The 19,716-nt window shown below is 42.4% G+C and overlaps 1 protein-coding gene across 3 annotated transcripts in view; it reads left to right on the forward strand.

Moving 5' to 3' along the window:
- Nucleotides 1-6,985: 6,985 nt before the first annotated feature.
- LOC106575132 (zinc finger protein 385B) overlaps nt 6,986-19,716 on the forward strand; it is a 164,507-nt gene continuing 151,776 nt past the window's right edge. For 2 of the 3 annotated variants that reach the window (XM_014151361.2, XM_045698754.1), the window contains exon 1: nt 6,987-7,199. The gene's annotated coding sequence lies outside the window, so the exon portion shown is untranslated. Of the gene's footprint in view, nt 7,200-19,716 lie in introns of all 3 variants that reach the window. The other variant, XM_014151365.2, reaches the window with a different exon arrangement.

A 19,716-nucleotide genomic window follows, 5' to 3' on the forward strand; every position in this document is an offset into this window, starting at 1 on the left:
ATGAACAGCATTCTTACATAGGTAATCCTCTTTTCCAGATGGGATAGGGCAGCGTAAAGTGAAATCGCGATTGCATCGTCTGTCGATCTATTGGGGTGGTAAGCAAATTGAAGTGGGTCTAGGGTGTCAGGTAAGGTAGAGGTGATATGATCCTTGACTAGCCTCTCAAAGTACTTCATGATGACCGAAGGGAGTGCTACAGGGTGATAGTCATTTAGTTCAGTTACCTTTGCTTTCTTGGGTACAGGAGCAATGGTGGCCTTCTCGAAGCATGTGGGGAAAGCAGACTGGGATAGGGAAAGATTGAATATGTCCGTAAACACTCCAGCCAGCTGGTCTGCGCATTCTCTGAGGATGCGGCTAGGGATGCCGTCTTGGCCGGCAGCCTTGCGAGGGTTAGCACTCTTAAATGTCTTACTCACGTCGGCCACAGAGAAGGAGAGGTCACAGTCCTTGTTAGCGGGCCACGTCGGGGGCACTGTGTTATCTTCAAAGCAGACAAAGAAGGTGTTTAGCTAACTGGAAGCAAGACGTCGGTGTCCGATGTAGCTGGTTTTCCCTTTGTAGTCCTTGATTGTCTGTAGACCCTGCCACATAGGTCTTATGTCTGAGCCATTGAATTGTGACACCACTTGGTCTCTATACTAACTTTTTCCCTGTTTGATTGTCTTACGGAGGGAATAACTGCACTGTTTGTAGTCGGCCATATTTCCAGTCACCTTGCCATGGTTGAATGCAGTGGTTCGCACTTTTAGTTTTGCGCAAATGCTGCCATCTATTCATGGTTTCTCGTTAGTGTAGGTTTTAATAGTCACAGTTGGTACAACATTTCCTATACACTTCCTGTTAGACAAATACACCGACATGGTGATTGAGTTTATATGTTAAGCTCGGAAGCTACCTGTCACGGTTGTCGTAAGATGAAGGAGCGGACCAAAGCGCAGCGTGTGTATCGTTCCACATTTTATTTATTAAACTGTGCGCCTGCCTTCAGTGCGCCTGCCCAGCCCAGTACGTCCTGTTCCTGCTCCTCGCACTAGCCCTGTGGTGCGTGTCACTAGTCTGGTGCCTCCAAAGCCAGCCCCACGCATCAGGCCTTCAGTGCACAGTCCCCATCCAGAGCTTCCGGCGACAGTTCCCCGTCCAGAGCTTCCGGCGACAGTGCCCCGTCCAGAGCTGCCGGCGACGGCCCGGAGCCTGCAGAGACGGCCCACAGCCCGAGGGTCTCCAGCGACGCACCTCAGCCCGAGGGTCTCCAGCGACGCACCTCAGCCCGAGGGTCTCCAGCGACGCACCTCAGCCCGAGGGTCTCCAGCAGTGGTCTACTGCCATGAGCCTTCAAGGGGGGCGGGCAGGTTAGAATGGGGACTAAAGCCGGAGCCTGAGCCACCTCCGTAGTTGGAAGATTGGGGAGGGGGTGTAGCACGGGAGCCGTCGGTGACGGTGGCCACCCTCCCTTCTCTCCCTTTAGTTTGGGGTTATTGTTTTGTGAGTTTTTGTTTCAGGTGCATTCGGGGTCTGCACCTTTGGGGGGGTACTGTCACGTCCTGACCAGTAAAAGTGGTTATTTGTTATTGTAGTTTGGTCAGGGCGTGGCAGGGGGTGTTTGTTTAGTGTGTTTCGAGGTATTTGGTTTATGTTCTGTTTTCTATTTCTATGTGGTTTTTCTATGTCTATGTTAGTTTTGTCAATGACCTCCAATCAGAGGCAGCTGTTTGTTATCTCAGATTGGAGGCCATATTTAAGTGTGTTTGTTTTCACTTGTGTTTGTGGGTGGTTGTTTCAGGTTTAGTCTGTGCACCTTGTGTGGTTACCTTCAATAAATCGAAGATGAGCAATATACCCGCTGTATATTGGTCCGATGATTTCTCCTCTTCAGACGATAAAGATTATGACAATTCCTGTCTAAGCGATGGACTGAGAAGCAAACTGGCTGTATGGACTCAGACAGTACAGTATATCCCGAGAGAGCCATGTTTCCGAAAAAAAACAGAATAAATTACAATCCCTGATGTTTCTCTGGAAGGAAATCCTCACCCTGAGCTCGTCAACATTATTATCCAGAGACTGAACATTAGCAAGTAATATACTCGGAAGCGGGTATGGTAGTAACGCTGGTGTGCGCGCCTCCTGAGTCGGACTAGAAGTCCACTCCGAATACTTTCTCTCCGCCGGTGTTGTTTTGGATCGGCCTCTGGAATCAGTTCAATTTCTCTGGGGGGTACGAACAAAGGATCCGATTCGGGGAAAGTCGTAATCGTATTGCTAGAAATGCTTGTGAGTTACTGCCGCTCTGATATTGAAAAGTTATTCTCGGCTGAATTCAATAACACAAAAAAAATTCTGGGATAGTAATGTAAGACACAACATATAAAATAAACAAAATACTGCAAAGTATTGAAACAGCTGAATACACCAATTTGAAGTGGTGTCCACATACTTTTGTAAATACAGCTGAAATCATAAGTTTACAAATACCATAGCCAAATACATTTAAACTCAGTTTCTCACAATTCCTGACATTTAATCCTAGTAAAAATTGCCTGTCTTAGGTCAGTTAGGATTACCACTTTTTTAAGAATGTGAAATGTCAGAATAATAGTAGAGAGAATAATTTATTTCAGCTTTTATTTCTTTCATCACATTCCTCAGTGGGTCAGAAGTTTACATACACTCAATTAGTATATGGTAGCATTGTCTTTAAAATGTTTAACTTGGGTAAAATGTTTCAGGTAGCCTTCCACAAGCTTCCCACAATAAGTTGGGTGAATTTTAGCCCATTCCTCCTGACAGAGCTGGTGTAACTGAGTCAGGTTTGTAGGCCTCCTTGCTCGCACACACTTTTTCAGTTCTGCCCACAAATGTTCTATGGGATTGAGGTCAGGGCTTGTGATGGCCACTCCAATACCTTGACTTTTGTCTTTAAGCCATTTTGCCTTTGGAAGTATGCTTGGGGTCATTGTCCATTTGGGAGACCCATTTGCGACCAAGCTTTAACTTACTGACTGATGTCTTGAGATGTTTCTTCAATATCCACATAATTTTCCATCCTCAAGATGCCATCTATTTTGTGAAGTGCACCAGTCTCTCCTGCAGCAAAGGACCCCCACAACATGATGCTGCCACCCCCGTGCTTCACGGTTGGGATGGTGTTCTCCGGCTTGCAAGCCTCCCCCTTTTCCTCCAAACATAACGAAGGTCATTATGGCCAAATAGTTCTATTTTTGTTTCATCAGACCAGAGGACATTTCTCCAAAAGTACAATCTTTGTCCCCATGTGCAATTGCAAACCGTAGTCTGGCTTTTTATTGCAGTTTTCGAGCAGTGGCTTCTTCTTTGCTGAGCGGCCTTAGAGGTTATCACGATATAGGACTCGTTTTACTGTGGATATTGATACTTTTGTACCCGTTTCCTTCAGCATCTTCACAAGGTCCTTTGCTGTTGTTCTGGGATTGATTTGCACTTTTCGCACCAAAGTATGTTCATCTCTAGGAGACAGAACACGTCTCCTTGCTGAGCAGTATGACGGCTGCATTGTCCCATGGTGTTTATCCTTCGTACTATTGTTTGTACAGATGATCGTTGTACCTTCAGGCGATGAACCAGACTATTTTTTTTTCTGAAGTCTTGGCTGATTTCTTTGGATTTTCCCATGATGTCAAGCAAAGAGGCACTGAGTTTGAAGGTAGGCCTTGAAATACATCCACAGGTACACCTCCAACTGGCTAAAAGGATGTCAATTAGCCTATCAGAAGCTTCTAAAGCCATGACATCATTTTCTGGAATTTTCCAGCTGTTTAAAGGCACAGTCAACTTAGTGTGTGTAAACTTCTGTCCCACTGGAATTGTGATACAGTGACTTATAAGTGAAATAATTTGTTTGTAAACAATTGTTGGAAAAATTACTTGCGTCATGCAGAAAGTAGATGTCCTAACCGACTTTCCAAAACTATAGTTTGTTAAGTCATTTGTGGAGTATTTGAAAAACGAGTTTTAATGACTTCAACCTAAGTGTATCTGCAGACATACATGGAAAGCAAATTTGCTAAATCATAGTTATAGTGTGGGTCTGGTCTGATGTGACATTTATGCTTAAATCCAAAAGTGACCAAAACATGGGCTAAAACATTACATTCATAATCAGTGAAGACTTCTCATGGATACATTCACAACCTATAATTGACACTACCCCACATGGCACATAGCAATTCTAAAGGAAAACACAAAAAATCTAATTTAATTTGTTTCATCTTTCAGTGCAGACCTTTAAGGCTAGGCGTCCCACTAACGGGACAACTTCCAGTGAAAATGGAGGGCGCGCAATTCTAATAAATAATCAAATATTATGGATATTAAACATTTAGGAACATACAAGTGTCATATCAGTTAAAAGCTTAAATTCTTGTTAATCTAACTGCACTGCCCGATTTACAATAGGCTTTACAGCGAAAGCACGTAAAGCATTTTAATGCCCTGTGATTGTTTCAGGATGGCGCCCCACATCAATATTTTTCCACCAGCACAGGTTTCATAAATTCACAAATAGCGGGTAAATATTCACTTACTTTTTGAAAATCTTCCTCTGAGATGTCATCCAAAGGGTCCCAGCTACAACATGTAGTGTCGTTTTGTTAGATAAAATCCTTCTTTATATCCCAAAAAGTCTGTTTAGTTGGCGCCATTGATTTTGAGTAATCCACTTGTTCAACATGGAAAGAAAGGAATCCAAAAAAGCTATCGCTAAACTTTGTTAACCTGTTGGGGATAGGGGGCAGTATTTGCACGGCTGGATAAAAACGTACTCGATTTAATCTGGTTACTACACCTGCCCAGTAACTAGAATATGCATATAATTATTGGCTTTGGATAGAAAACACCCTAAAGTTTCTAAAACTGTTTGAATGGTGTCTGTGAGTATAACAGAACTCCTATGGCAGGCCAAAACCTGAGAAGATTTCAAGCAGGAAGTGGCCTGTCTGAGAAGTAGAGTTTCATCTTGGCTCTTTTTATTGAAGACTCAGGATCTGTGCAATAACGTGACACTTCCTACGTCTTCCATAGGGTCTCAGAGCCCGGGAAAACGTTGAACGATATCGAGGCAGGCTCTGGCTGAAACACTTTATCGCTTTTGGCAAGTGGCCACTCAGAGTACTATGGGCTTAGGCGCGTGCCCGCTTCGACCGAACGGTTTCTTTTCCTTTGTCTGTTTATCTAAACGCAGATTCCCGGTCGGAATATTATCGCTTTTTTATGAGAAAAATGGCATAAAAATTGATTTTAAACAGCGGTTGACATGCTTCGAAGTACGGTAATGGAATATTTAGAATTCTTTTGTCATGAATTGCGCCATGCTCGTCACCCTTATTTAGCCTTTAGGATAGTGTCTAGAACGCACGAACAAAACGCCGCTGTTTGGATATAACGATGGATTATTTGGGACCAAACCAACATTTGTTATTGAAGTAGAAGTCCTGGGAGTGCATTCTGACGAAGGCAACAAAGGTAAGAACATTTTTCTTATTGTAAATCTGACTTTGAGTGCTAAACCTGCTGGGTGTCTAAATAGCTAGCCCTGTGATGCCGGGCTATCTACTGAGAATATTGCAAAATGTGCTTTAACCGAAAAGCTATTTTAAAATCGGACATATCGAGTGCATAGAGGAGTTCTGTATCTATAATTCTTAAAATAATTTATACTTTTTGTGAACGTTTATCGTGAGTAATTTAGTAAATTCACCGGCAGTGTTCGGTGGGAATGCTAGTCACATGCTAATGTAAAAAGCTGGTTTTTGATATAAATATGAACTTGAATGAACAAAACATGCATGTATTGTATAACATAATGTCCTAGGGTTGTCATCTGATGAAGATCATCAAAGGTTAGTGCTACATTTAGCTGTGGTTTGGGTTTATGTAACATTATATGCTAGCTTGAAAAATGGGTGTCTGATTATTTCTGGCTGGGTAGTCTGCTGACATAATCTAATGTTTTGCTTTCGTTGTAAAGCCTTTTTGAAATCGGACAGTGTGGTTAGATTAACGAGAGTTATCTTTAAAATGGTGTAAAATAGTCATTTTTGAAAAATTGAAGTAATAGCATATCTAAGGATTTGAATAACGCGCCACAGGATTCAACTGGCTGAGTAGGTGGGACGCAAGCGTCCCACCTAGCCCATAGAGGTTAAAACAAGTCAAAATACATTTCTATGTAATCCTCAGGTATCCTAAAATGTAATTAAACTATTCTATTTCATATGGAAAGAAGTATGTTCAATAGGAAAACGATATTAGCAGGTGCGCGTCCTCTTCGTCGCGTGGATAGACTGATTTCCAAAGCTGTATCCCAGTACTAAAACTCATAATTCTTCCTCTTTGGGAAGAAACCAGCCTGAAACCTTAAACAAAGACTACTGATATCCAGTGGAAGCCATAGGAATTGCATACTGGGAGCTAGATAAAACATTTTCCCTATACGTTCTAATGGAAGAGCATGGGCTCTCCAACAAAAAAAGAAATTCCGATTGGTTTTCTCCTCCCATATCTATTGTGTTATAGTCTCCTACATTATTTTAACATTTACAAACTTCAGAGTGTTTTCTTTCCAATGGTACCAATTATATGCATATCCTGGCTTCAGGGCCTGAGCAACAGGCAGTTTACATTGGGCACGTCAGTCAGGCAGAAATTGAGAAAAATAGACCCTAGCCTTTCACACGACATTTTCTATTCAATAATTTTGAATGGTGTAAAATGTTTTTGAATTAGACAAAGGACATGTCACATGTATCAGTTTGTAGCCTATTGTTGATTTATTGATGATTTTTCATTTAAACATCAATTAATATCTTATCATATAGGCTATATCTCATATGCGGGCTTGTTAGCGTCCCAACTATCTGACCATCAGATGCATAATCTCTAACACGTTATCACATCAAGATCACTTATTTTGTCATTAAACCGCACATAAGGGCACGGCGCAGTCAAGGAGAAAAAGTAGGACAACCGTCTGGTAAGGTAGTGGAGTAGCCTCTTGAATGCAGCGGGGTGAGCATGCGTAGAAAGATTACAACCCGACATGAATCACATCGCTGTCCAACATTTGGAGCGAACAACGCGAAGACGCAACGTTATCATCAGGTTTTGACTCGGCATTCCACTGGCATCTGTTGGAAAATTTGCCTATCGCTTGTCCACAGGTAAGGATATATAACGTTTATTTATATAGCTTGACAAATGCAGTGCGCAAGTTTTGTTCTTACTTCTACCCTGGCTGTTGATCGGAAACAGTAATTTTAATGTCAAAGAGAAATGTCAAGCAGCGTTTATGTATATTATGGCTGTTTTGTTCACGGGCGAATAATCTGTCAGTGCACAAAAAATGTGCCTGACCTGATACACTGTTCAAACTGATCCGGTCTCTTTCAGGACATATCCTACCTGGTAATAAATTAAGACAGTCTACAGTAGTGCGTTCTGTTCCACCCCAGAATTTGGATCTTGATTATAGATGCCAGCATGATTATATATGTTCTGGTATTTCTGGCTTTGTGAACTTTTGGCGTCATAAAATCCAAAAGCTATCCGTTTGTTTTGTGTAAGAGCTCAATTATGAAGGTGTTTTGTGACACTCAAACTTTTCTCTCAATGGGGGGATTCACATACTGTAGATTTCAGCCACGTTTTGATTTTAATCCTCTCTGGTCCGATATCAGTCTGATCTATCTACATAGCATAAATATGTATCCAGATAAATACCTTTCATTAAAAGCTTTCCTGCTGAGCTTGGACACTTGAACCAACCTATATTATCAGGAGTGCTGTTCTTTGTATTTTGTAATTGACAACAGGTGTGTGTCAAATTTAGCACTCACCAGTCCATTGTGAGCGCGCGAGAGAGAGTAAAAAGGTGTTACGTTTTACAAACAGATTACAGTTGTCCTCATGTAACAGTGTAGGTTCCGTCCCTCTCTTCGCCCCAACCCGGGCTCGAACCAGGGACCCTTGCACACATCAACAACTGACACCCCGAAGCATTGTTACCTATCGCGCCACAAAAGCCGCGGCCCTTGCAACGCAAGGGGAAACCCTACTTCAAGTCTCAGAGCGAGTGACGTCACTGATTGAAACGCTATTAGCGCGCACCACCGCTAACTAACTAGCCATTTCACATCGGTTACACTCACGAAAGAAAGAACAGATTCTACTTTGGTGAAGGTGCCAAGTTCACATAATTCCACCATTAGCTGGTTATGTGTTGCTGTTTCTGGGTTTCAAACAAGTCACACATGGAAAAGTGATTCATTTAACATATCTCAAGCACTGTGTCACAAGCATTCATATCATTTGAAGACTATTAATGCAATGCAGCTCATGCTGTTTTGCATAGATGGCACTTTATGACCTCCCAAGAGGTGTTTGCAAATGTGGGAATATGGAGCAAGATTCATATTTTGTATTACCAGGTAAGGATCTGTTTTGTATAGCTGTTATGTAGATCATTAGTAGGGTTGTAATGCTGCCAGAGCACAGGGGAGCGGCGCACCCTTACTTTTTTCAATTTGAGAATACATTAAACTGGTAAAACTATTTCATTAAAAATGATAGAATGACAAACTAAATAAATATGTATAGCAGCCTAGAGGTAGGCCTAGCTACAAGGTGGTTTCTTCCTTGTCTTCTGTATGGCGGTGGAGGGAATGATGAAGAACTATAGGCTGCGGAGGCCCATCGCAAGCTTGACCACTTTGAACAATCAGAACTTTGATAAAAAATCTGCTGTTTTCGGGGCGTTCCGACATGTGGGCATTTCTGCATCTGCGGGAACCCCTCCTTTACACTTAAACTGGTCAATTTTGTATTTAGGACAGGTGGGAGGAGAGGGCGTTCCAGTACAGTAGGCGGTGTTAATGCACAATAATGTTGTATGCCAGCCACCGATAAACCCCGCAGAAAAAGGGGCGGAGGCGACTACGGTAGCTAGCTTGCTGTACACTGGTAGACAGTGTTCTTCACCCCCGCCTGTCAGGCACTGTTTTCCCACAGTTCTGTTAACAACAGCGAGGGCAGGTGTTCGGCGCGTGGGAGCGCAGGAAATTGTGTGCTAGCTTAGCCAGCTAGTCCTAAGGAGGACTCTGGTACACAGCAGCTGGGAGGCGGGGGCGACAGTGTGCTAGCTAGCTAACTAGAAAGCTAGCACACTGTGTCGCTAACTAGCAAGCTAGCTAGTAAACTAGCATACGGTGTCACCCTAGCCTCCCGTCTGCTGTGCTAGTGGGAGGCAGGGAGGACCGGTAGAGAGTGTCTTTCGTCCCCACCTATCGGGCACTGTAATTCCGCAGTTCTGTTAATGACTGAGGGCAGGTGGGAGCAAAGGACACTGTCTACTGGTGTCGCTCCGGCTAGCTAGCAAGGAGGACTCTGGTAGGCAGGGGCGAAAAACTCTAATACTTTTATTTCCACATTCTGCTGAGGACACCCACACCGGAGTGGTCACCTCAAAGCCCAAGGAGCAGGAAAGTCTCTGGATGTTGCTTGGGATATTTTGCCTATATTTGCTATTGGTTGAGATACAGGCCCTGTTTCCACACTGCCATGTAGGGCTGCACGATATGGCCAAACAATCTAAGCCATATTTCTAACCAAATGTTGCAATTGTTAATTGTGATTTAGAGCAAAACACTTGGGTAAACTGTTGAAATAACGGAAAAGGAATGATAATTCTATAGTTAGAATATAATAGTGGGCACTTTCAATACAGGGTTGTTTGACATGACAACGAATGAAAATGCAGAGTAGGAACCAAAGTGTTGATAAGTGTTAACTTGTGGACTCTATAATCTTTGTATACATTTAATGTTTTCTCTTAGCTACTAGATGTAGCTGACATATTCTTGCTTAGCATATTCCTCTTTGATTTAGAAGATACTGTTGCACAAGGTCTACACCATCACTGGTATTATCAGGCTGAATAGCTAATTGCGTTTGCTCTGACTCAGTACAAGTATTAGCTAGCTAGCAATTAGCATTAGCGATTAGTATGGGCTATTAGCAGCTAACAAGATTGATGCCCAACTTGCTGAATACAATCTAGCTGTTGGCAGACGTAAGAAGTCAAACTAATAGTGTAATTACAGAACGCTAGTGGATTTACAGTTGAAGTCGGAAGTTTACATATACCTTAGCCAAATACATTTAAACTCAGTTACCACAATTCCTGACATTTTAATCCTAGTAAAAATTTCCTGTCTTAGGTCAGTTAGGATTACCACTTTATTTTAAGAATGTGAAATGTCAGAATAATAATAGAATAAAATGATTTATTTCAGCTTTTATTTCTTTCATCACATTCCCATTGGGTCAGAAGTTTACATACTAATTGAGTGTATTTGGTAGCATTGCCTTTAAATTGTTTAACTTGGGTCCAACATTTTGGGTAGCCTTCCACAAGCTTCCCACGATAAGTTGGGTGAATCTTGGCCCATTCCTCCTGACAGAGCTGGTGTAACTGAGTCAGGTTTTTAGGCCTCCTTGCTCGCACACGCTTTTTCAGCTCTGCCCACAAATTTTCTATGGGATTGAGGTCAGGGCTTTGTGATGGCCACTCCAATACCTTGACTTTTGTATTTAAGCCATTTTGCCACAACTTTGGAAATATGCTTGGGGTCATTGTCCATTTGGAAGACCCATTTGCAACTAAGCTTTAACTTACTGATGTCTTGAGATGGTTCTTCAATATATCCACATAATTTTCCATCCTCATGACGCCATCTATTTTGTGAAGTACAACAGTCCCTCCTGCATCAAAGCACCCCCACAACATGATGCTGCCACCCATGGGTGTTCACGGTTGGAATGGTGTTCTTCTGCTTGCAAGCGTCCCTCTTTTTCCACCAAAGATAACCATTGTCATTATGGCCAAACAGTTCTATTTTTATTTAATCAGACCAGAGGACATTTCTCCAAAAGTACAATCTTTGTAACCATGTGCAGTTGCAAACTGTAGTCTGGCTTTTTTCTGCTGGTTTTTGAGCATTGGCTTCTTCTTTGCTGATCGGCCTTTCAGGTTATGTCGATATAGCACTCGTTTTACTGTGGATATAGATACTTTTGTACCTGTTTCCTCCAGCATCTTCACAAGGTCCTTTGCTGCTGTTCTGGGTTTGATTTGCACTTTTTGCACCAAAGCACATTCATCTCTAGGAGACAGAATGTGTCTCCTTGCTGAGCAGTATGATGGCTGTGTGTTCCCATGGTGTTTATACTTGCGTACTAATGTTTGTACAGATGATTGTGGTACCTTCAGGGGTTTGGAAATTGCTCCCAAGGATGAACCAGACTTTTTTTCTGAGGTCTTGGCTGATTTCTTTTGATTTTTCCCATGATGTCAAGCAAAGAAGCACTGAGTTTGAAGGTAGGCCTTGAAATACATCCACAGGTACACCTCCAATTGAATCAAATGATGTCAATTAGCCTATCAGAGGCTTCTAAAGCCATGACAGAATTTTCCAAGCTGTTTAAAGACACACACTAAGTAGACTGTGTAAACTTCTAACCCACTGGAATTGTGATACAGTGAATAGATAAGTGAAATAATCGGTCTGTAAACAATTGTTGGAAAAATTACTTGTGTCATGCACAAAGTAGATGTCCTAACTGACTTGCCAAAACTATAGTTTGTTAACAAGACATTTGTTGAGTGGTTGAAAAACAAGTTTTTATGACTTCAACCTAAGTGTATGTAAACTTACGACTTCAACTGTAGCTAAAAGTGAAGACAGTTTGTTATGTGGTGATTTATGTGGGCACACAATCCATAAATGCAATAGGTTCGGATGTTGTAGATCAGTGGTTCCCAAACATTTTATAGTCCCGTACCCCTTCAAACATTCAACCTCCAGCTGTGTACCGCCCTAGCATCAGGATCAGCATACTCTCTCATATAATTTTTTTGCCATCATTGTAAGCCTGCCACAAACACACTTTACGATACATTTATTTAACATAAGGATGAGTGAGTTGTTGTCATTTCCCACGCCCCGGATTGTTACAAAGAGCTCTTATAGGACCAGGGCACAAATAATAATATAAATTTGCTCTTTATTTAACAATATTACTTATAAAACCTTACTTGTTCATCAAATTGTGAATAACTCACCACAGAGAAGGATGTGCTTGAAAGGATGCACATAACTCTGCAATCTGTCTTAACCTGTTGAGGACAGAACCCCTAGCCAACAGCCAATGGCATCGCACGGCGCAAAATACAAAACCAACTAAAATACCACAATTCAATTTTCTCAAACAATCAACTATTTTACACCATTTTAAAGATACGACTCTCGTTAATCTAACCACATTGTCCGATTTCAAAAAGGCTTTACAGCGAAAGCAAAACATTAGATTATGTTAGGAGAGTACATAGACACAAATAATCACACAGCCATTTTCCAAGCAAGCATATATGTCACATAAACCCAAACCACAGCTAAATGCAGCACTAATCTTTGATCTTCATCAGATGACATTCCTAGGACATTGTTATACAATGCATGCATGTTTTGTTCAATCAAGTTCATATTTCTATCAAAAAACAGCTTTTTACATTAGCATGTGATGTTCAGAACTAGCACACCCAACAAAAACTTCAGTGAATTTACTGAATTACTCATGATAAACGTTGACAAAATAGATAACAATTATTTTAAGAATTATAGATACAGAACTCCTTTATGCAATCGCTATGTCCGATTTTTAAAATAGCTTTTCGGCAAAAGTACAATTTGCAATATTCTGAGTACATAGCTCGGCCATCCCGGCTAGCTATTTTGACATCCGCCAACTTCGGGGTCACCTAAACTCAGAATTACTATTAGAATTACCTTTGCTGTTCTTCGTCAGAATGCACTCCCAGGTCTTCTACTTCAACAACAAATGTTGTTTTGGTTCGAAATAATCCACAGTTATATTGAAATAGCGCCATTTTGTTTGTGCGTTCAGGTCACTATCTGAAGGGTAACGCGCGAGCGCATTTCGTGACAAAAAAAATCTAAATATTCCATTACTGTACTTAGAAGCATGTCAAACGCTGTTTAAAATCAATTTTTATGCTATTTTTCTCGTAAAATAGCGATATTCCAACCGGGCAACGTTGTATTCATTCAAAGGCTGAAAAAAAAATGGAGAAGTCTTGTGAACGCGCATCTGTCTCAATGTCCCCAGGCTGACAACTTACAAACTCTGCTGCTGTACTTTGCCCAGAGACAGCAGACACCCCATTCCACTATCTGGCGGTTTTAGGTTGCCAATGGAGCCTTAGAAAGTGTCACGTTACAGCACAGATGCTCTAATGTTGATAGAGATGCAACAGAAGGACAACAAATTGTCAGACAGGGCACTTCCTGTATGGAATCTTCTCAGGTTTTGGCCTGCCATATGAGTTCTGTGATACTCAGACACCATTCAACCAGTTTTAGAAACTTTAGAGTGTTTTCTATCCAAATCTACTAATTATATGCATATTTTAGTTTCTGGGCAGGAGTAGTAACCAGATTAAATCGGGTACGTTTTTTTATCCGGCCGTGAAAATACTGCCCCCATCCCAAAGAAGTTAAATCATTTCCCACACACAGTCTATGCCTGTATTTAGTTTTCATGCTAGTGTGGATCGAGAATCCACTCTCACATAAACTCAGCAAAAAAAGAAACGTCCCTTTTTCAGGACCCTGTCTTTCAAAGATGATTAGTAAAAATCCAAATAACTTCACAGATCCTCATTGTAAAGGGTTTCAACACTGTTTCCCATGCTTGTTCAATGAACCATAAGCAATTAATGAGCATGCACCTGTGGAACGGTCATTAAGACACTAACAGGCAATTAAGGTCACAGTTATGAAAATTAGGACACTAAAGAGGCCTTTCTACTGACTCTGAAAAACACCAAAAGAAAGATGCCCAGGGTCCCTGCTCATCTGCGTGAACATGCCTTAGGCATGCTGCAAGGAGGCATGAGGACTGCAGATGTGGCCAGGGCAATAAATTGCAATGTCTGTACTGTGAGATGCCTAAGACGGCGCTACAGGGAGACAGGCTAGACCGCTGATTGTCCTCGCAGTGGCAGACCACGTTTAACAACACCTGCACAGGATCAGTACAGCCGAACATCACACCTGCGGGACAGGTACAGGATGGCGGCAACAACAACTACCCGAGTTACACCAGGAACGCACAATCCCTCTATCCCTTGCTCAGACTGTCCTCAATAGGCTGAGAGAGGCTGGACTGAGGGCTTGTAGGCCTGTTGTAAGGCAGGTCCTCACCAGACATCACCGGCAACAACAATGCCTATGGGCACAAACCCACCGTCACTGGGCCAGACAGGACTGGCAAAAAGTACTCTAAACTGACGAATTGCGGTTTTGTCTCACTAGGGGTGATGGTCAGATTCGTATTTATCGTCGAAGGAATGAACGTTACACCGAGGCCTGTACTGTGAAGGGGGATCGATGTGGAGGGTCCGTCATGGTCTGTGGCGGTGTGTCACAGCATCATCGGCTTGAGCTTGTTGTTATTGCAGGCAATCTCAACGCTGTGCGTTACAGGGAAGACATCCTCCTCCCTCATGTGGTACCCTTCTGCAGGCTCATCCTACCATGACCCTCCAGCATGACAATGCCACCAGCCATACTGCTCATTCTGTGTGTGATTGCCTGCAATACAGGAATGTCAGTGTTCTGCCATAGCCAGCAAAGAGCCCAGATCTCAATCCCATTGAGTACATCTGGGACCTGTTGGATCGGAGGGTGAGGGCCATTCGCCCCCAGAAATGTCCGGGATCTTGCAGGTGCCTTGGTGGAAGAGTGGGGTAACATCTCACAGCAAGAACTGGCAAATCTGGTGCAGTCCATGAGAAGGAGATGCACTGCAGTACTTGATGCAGCTGGTGGCCACACCAGATACTGACTGTTACTTTTGATATTTGAGACCCCCTTTGTTCAGGGACACATTCAATTTCTGTTAGTCACATGTCTGTGGAACTTGTTCAGTTTATGTCTCAGTTGTTGAATCTTGTTATGTTCATAGAAATATTTACATGTTAGGTTTGCTGAAAATAAATGTAGTTGAGTGGACTTTTTAATTTTTTTTATTATAATTTTTTTTTTTGCTGAGTTTAGGCACGTGGTTGCAAAAAGCATCAGTGTCTTAACAGCGCGATTTGCCAAGGCAGGATACTCTGAGCGCAGCCCAATCCAGAAATCAGGCTGTGGCTTCTGATTTTAAATTCAATTTTCACAGAACCGCTTGTTGCAATTTCGATGAGGCTCTCTTGTTCAGATATCGGTAAGTGAACTGCAGTGGATGCTGCAGTGTACCCAAGTAGCATCGGGAGCAACTGCTTGCACGTGCGTTACCACTCCACTATGTCTCCCTGTCATGGCTTTTGCGCCATCAGTACAGACACCAACACATCTTGACCACCAAAGTTCATTTGATGTCACAAAGCTGTCCAGTACTTCAAAAATAACATCTCCTGTTGTCCTGGTTTCCAGTGGTTTGCAGAAGAGGATGTCTTCCTTAATTGACCCGCCATAAATGTAACGGACATATACCAGGAGCTGTGCTAAGTCCGCCACGTCTGTTGACTCATCCAGCTGTAACGCATATAATTCACTGGCTTGTATCCGAAGCAGTAATTGTTTCAAAACATCTCCTGCCATGTCACTGATGCGTTGTGAAACAGTGTTGTTTGATGAAGGCATTGTCTGCGTAGTTTTTTTGCCTTTTCCCCCCATTATTGTCCCAGCCATATCTGTGGCAGTAGGAAGAATTAAGTCCTCCACAATACTTACTTACTGACTTTATTGTCCCCATGGGGACATTTTGTTGCAGTGTCATGTACACATTTAAAGTGGCGTTTAAATACAATACAACTTTCATAAGTTACATCCCAATAAAATAATTATAATAAATAAAACATTAAAAAAAGACTAGTCAGCTGGCCTTACAGAGTCGATAGGAACATTAGCCCGAGCTATTTAGGAGGGATATCACACCTGGCACAAATTATTGTCGAGTTCTGTTTTTTCTGCTGAGGGGTGCCCTATACCTGCGCCCAGAGGGGAGTAGTTCAAAGTCCAGGTACAGGGGGTGGCTTGGGTCTAAAATTATTTTGTGAGCCTTACGGAGGGCCCTGACCTTAAAGATCTCATCCAGGCCTGACTGTTTGACACAAAGTACCTTGCTTGCTGTGGTAATAATCCTTCTCAACATATTTATCTGGCTGACAGTGGCATTTTCAAACCAACAATACAAAAAGTTAAAATACTCTCAATAAAAGATTTGTAAAACAGAGTCAATATAGTACAGCCTACATTAAAAGATACCAGCTTTTTGAGAAAGTACAATCTCTGTTGGCTCTTTTTGTACATCAGGTCTGTACATTTACTCCACTGAAGCTTATTGTCCAAAAGGACACCCAGATATTTGTATTCCTCAACAATTTCTATATTCTGATCTCTGACATGTTGCAGAGGTAGGTGTTGTACGCTTCGTGAAGTCTATGCACATCTCTTTGGTCTTGTTGGTATTGAGGACCAAGTGTGATTCCTCACACCACTCTACAAAGTCATCTAGGACCGGGCCATGATGTTCCTCGTCATCATTCAACAGGCTGATCAAGGCAGTGTCATCAGTGAACTTAACGAGGAGTCTGTCAGTATGGGAAATAGTACAACTGTTGGTGTACAAGATGTACAGGAGTGGGGACAAAACACATCCCTGAAGAGAGCCAGTGTTGGTATTGCGTGTATCTGACACGTGGGGACCTATTTTGACTCGCTGTGAGCGTTGGCTCAGGAAGTCCAACAGCCACAAAACCAGCCCCCCATCTAAGGAGAAGTCCCGAATGAGTCTCTGTGCCAGAATGTAAGGCTGGATTTGTGTTGAAGGCAGAAGAAAAGTCAACAGAACCCTGACATGGGATTTGGCACCCTCTAGATGTCTATAGACCATGTTAAGGAGGGTAAGAATGGCATCAACTCCTCTGCTAGGCTGATAGGCAAACTGAAATGGTTCGAGAAGCTTCTGGGTGACACTGAGAATATGACTTTTCACAATTTTCTCAAGGCATTTCATTACTAAGGATGTCAAGCCGATAGGGCAGTAGTCATTCAGCACAGAGGGATTCGATGCTTTAGGAATTGGTATAATTATTGAGTTTTTCCACAATACTGGCACGTGTTGCTGGTCGAGTGAGGATTAGAAAATGTCTGTAAAAACACTAGCCAATTGTTCAGCAAAGTGCTTTAACACATGTCCATTTATTTTGCCTGGGCGTTACATCCCCTGAACAACTTTAAAACATCAGACTGTTTAACAACAACTCTCTCTCAAACATTTGTAATGATGCTTCCATTTGTTTTACCTCTGACACAAAGTTGTCTGATTCAAATCTTGAAGAAAACATTCAGTTCATTAGCCATGTTCTGGCACTCATATCCCCCAAGGTCAGCACTGGTTTTTCCCCTGCCTATGTGGGGGGGCACTAGCCATGGATTTAATCACTTGCCAGGCCACCCTTGCGTTTCCTGAGGAGAGGGTCCTCTCCACCCTTTGCTTCTATACCTCCTTGTCCACCAGTATCTGTCTTTTGATCTCACATTGTATATCTCTTAAAGCCTGTCTATCACCCTCAGCATAAACTGCCTTCTTCCTATCAAGTAGTGATTTTAGATGTTTTGATACCCAAGGCTTATTGTTAGGGAAGATTTTACAGGTTTTAGTAGGCACAACTGACTCAACACAGAAGTTTACATAGTTTGAAATAACATCTGTGAGTTCATCAAGATCAGAGTTGCTGTCCTCAAATACAGTGGGGCAAAAAAGTATTTAGTCAGCCACCAATTGTGCAAGTTCTCCCACTTAAAAAGATGAGAGAGGCCTGTAATTTTCATCATAGGTACACGTCAACTATGACAGACAAAATGAGAAGAAAAAAAATCCAGAATCACATTGTAGGATTTTTAATGAATTTATTTGCAAATTATGGTGGAAAATAAGTATTTGGTCACCTACAAACAAGCAAGATTTCTGGCTCTCACAGACCTGTAACTTTTTTTATTTAAGAGGCTCCTCTGTCCTCCACTCGTTACCTGTATTAATGGCACCTGTTTGAACTTGTTATCAGTATAAAAGACACCTGTCCACAACCTCAAACAGTCACACTCCAAACTCCAATATGGCCAAGACCAAAGAGCTGTCAAAGGACACCAGAAACAAAATTGCACCAGGCTGGGAAGACTGAATCTGAAATAGGTAAGCAGCTTGGTTTGAAGAAATCAACTGTGGGAGCAATTATTAAAAATGGAAGACATACAAGACCACTGATAATCTCCCTCGATCTGGGGCTCCACGCAAGAGCTCATCCGGTGGGTTCAAAATGATCACATGAACAGTGCGCAAAAATCCCAGAACCACACGGGGGGGACCTAGTGAATGACCTGCAGAGAGCTGGGACCAAAGTAACAAAGCCTACCATCAGTAACACACTACGCCGCCAGGGACTCAAATCCTGCAGTGCCAGACGTGTCCCCCTGCTTAAGCCAGTACATGTCCAGGCCCGTCTGAAGTTTGCTAGAGAGCATTTGGATGATCCAGAAGAGGATTGGGAGAATGTCATATGGTCAGATGAAACCAAAATAGAACTTTTTGGTAAAAACTCAACTCGTCGTGTTTGGAGGACAAAGAATGCTGAGTTGCATCCAAAGAACACCATACCTACTGTGAAGCATAGGGGTGGAAACATCATGCTTTGGGGCTGTTTTTCTGCAAAGGGACCAGGACGACTGATCCGTGTAAAGGAAAGAATGAATGGGGCCATGTATCGTGAGATTTTGAGTGAAAACCTCCTTCCATCAGCAAGGGCATGGAAGATGAAACGTGCCCGGGCAACGAAGGAGTGGCTTCGTAAGAAGCATTTCAAGGTCCTGGAGTGGCCTAGCCAGTCGCCAGATCTCAACCCCATAGAAAATCTTTGGAGGGAGTTGAAAGTCCGTGTTGCCCAGTGACAGCCCCAAAACATCACTGCTCTAGAGGAGATCTGCATGGAGGAATGGGCCAAAATACCAGCAACAGTGTGTGAAAACCTTGTGAAGACTTACAGAAAACGTTTGACCTGTGTCATTGCCAACAAAGGGTATATAACAAAGTATTGAGAAACTTTTGTTATTGACCAAATACTTATTTTCCACCATAATTTGCAAATAAATTCATTAAAAATCCTACAATGTGATTTTCTGGAATTTTTTTCTCATTTTGTCTGTCATAGTTGAAGTGTACCTATGATGAAAATTACAGGCTTCTCTCATCTTTTTAAGTGGGAGAACTTGCACAATTGGTGGCTGACTAAATACTTTTTTGCCCCACTGTACCTCCCACATAGTACTGTCAAAACACCCCTGGAGACAAGTGATACTGTTGTCATTCCAGATCTGGACAGTTTTAACTGTGGGTTTCTCCCTCTCCAGGAGCCGACAGTAGGTTGGCCTGAGGTAGACCACATTGTGGTCTGATGTCCCCAGGGGAGGTCGGGTGGTGGCAGAGAACGCATTTGGTATTGTCCCATAGCACAAATCAAGAGGCCTATTTTTCTTAGTGTGACATTTCACATACTGTTGGTATGTGCGCAGGACTTTGCAAGGTACAGTTGTTAAAATCCCC

Source organism: Salmo salar, chromosome ssa17 (assembly GCF_905237065.1).
Source record: "Salmo salar chromosome ssa17, Ssal_v3.1, whole genome shotgun sequence".
NCBI classification, from domain to species: domain Eukaryota; kingdom Metazoa; phylum Chordata; class Actinopteri; order Salmoniformes; family Salmonidae; genus Salmo; species Salmo salar.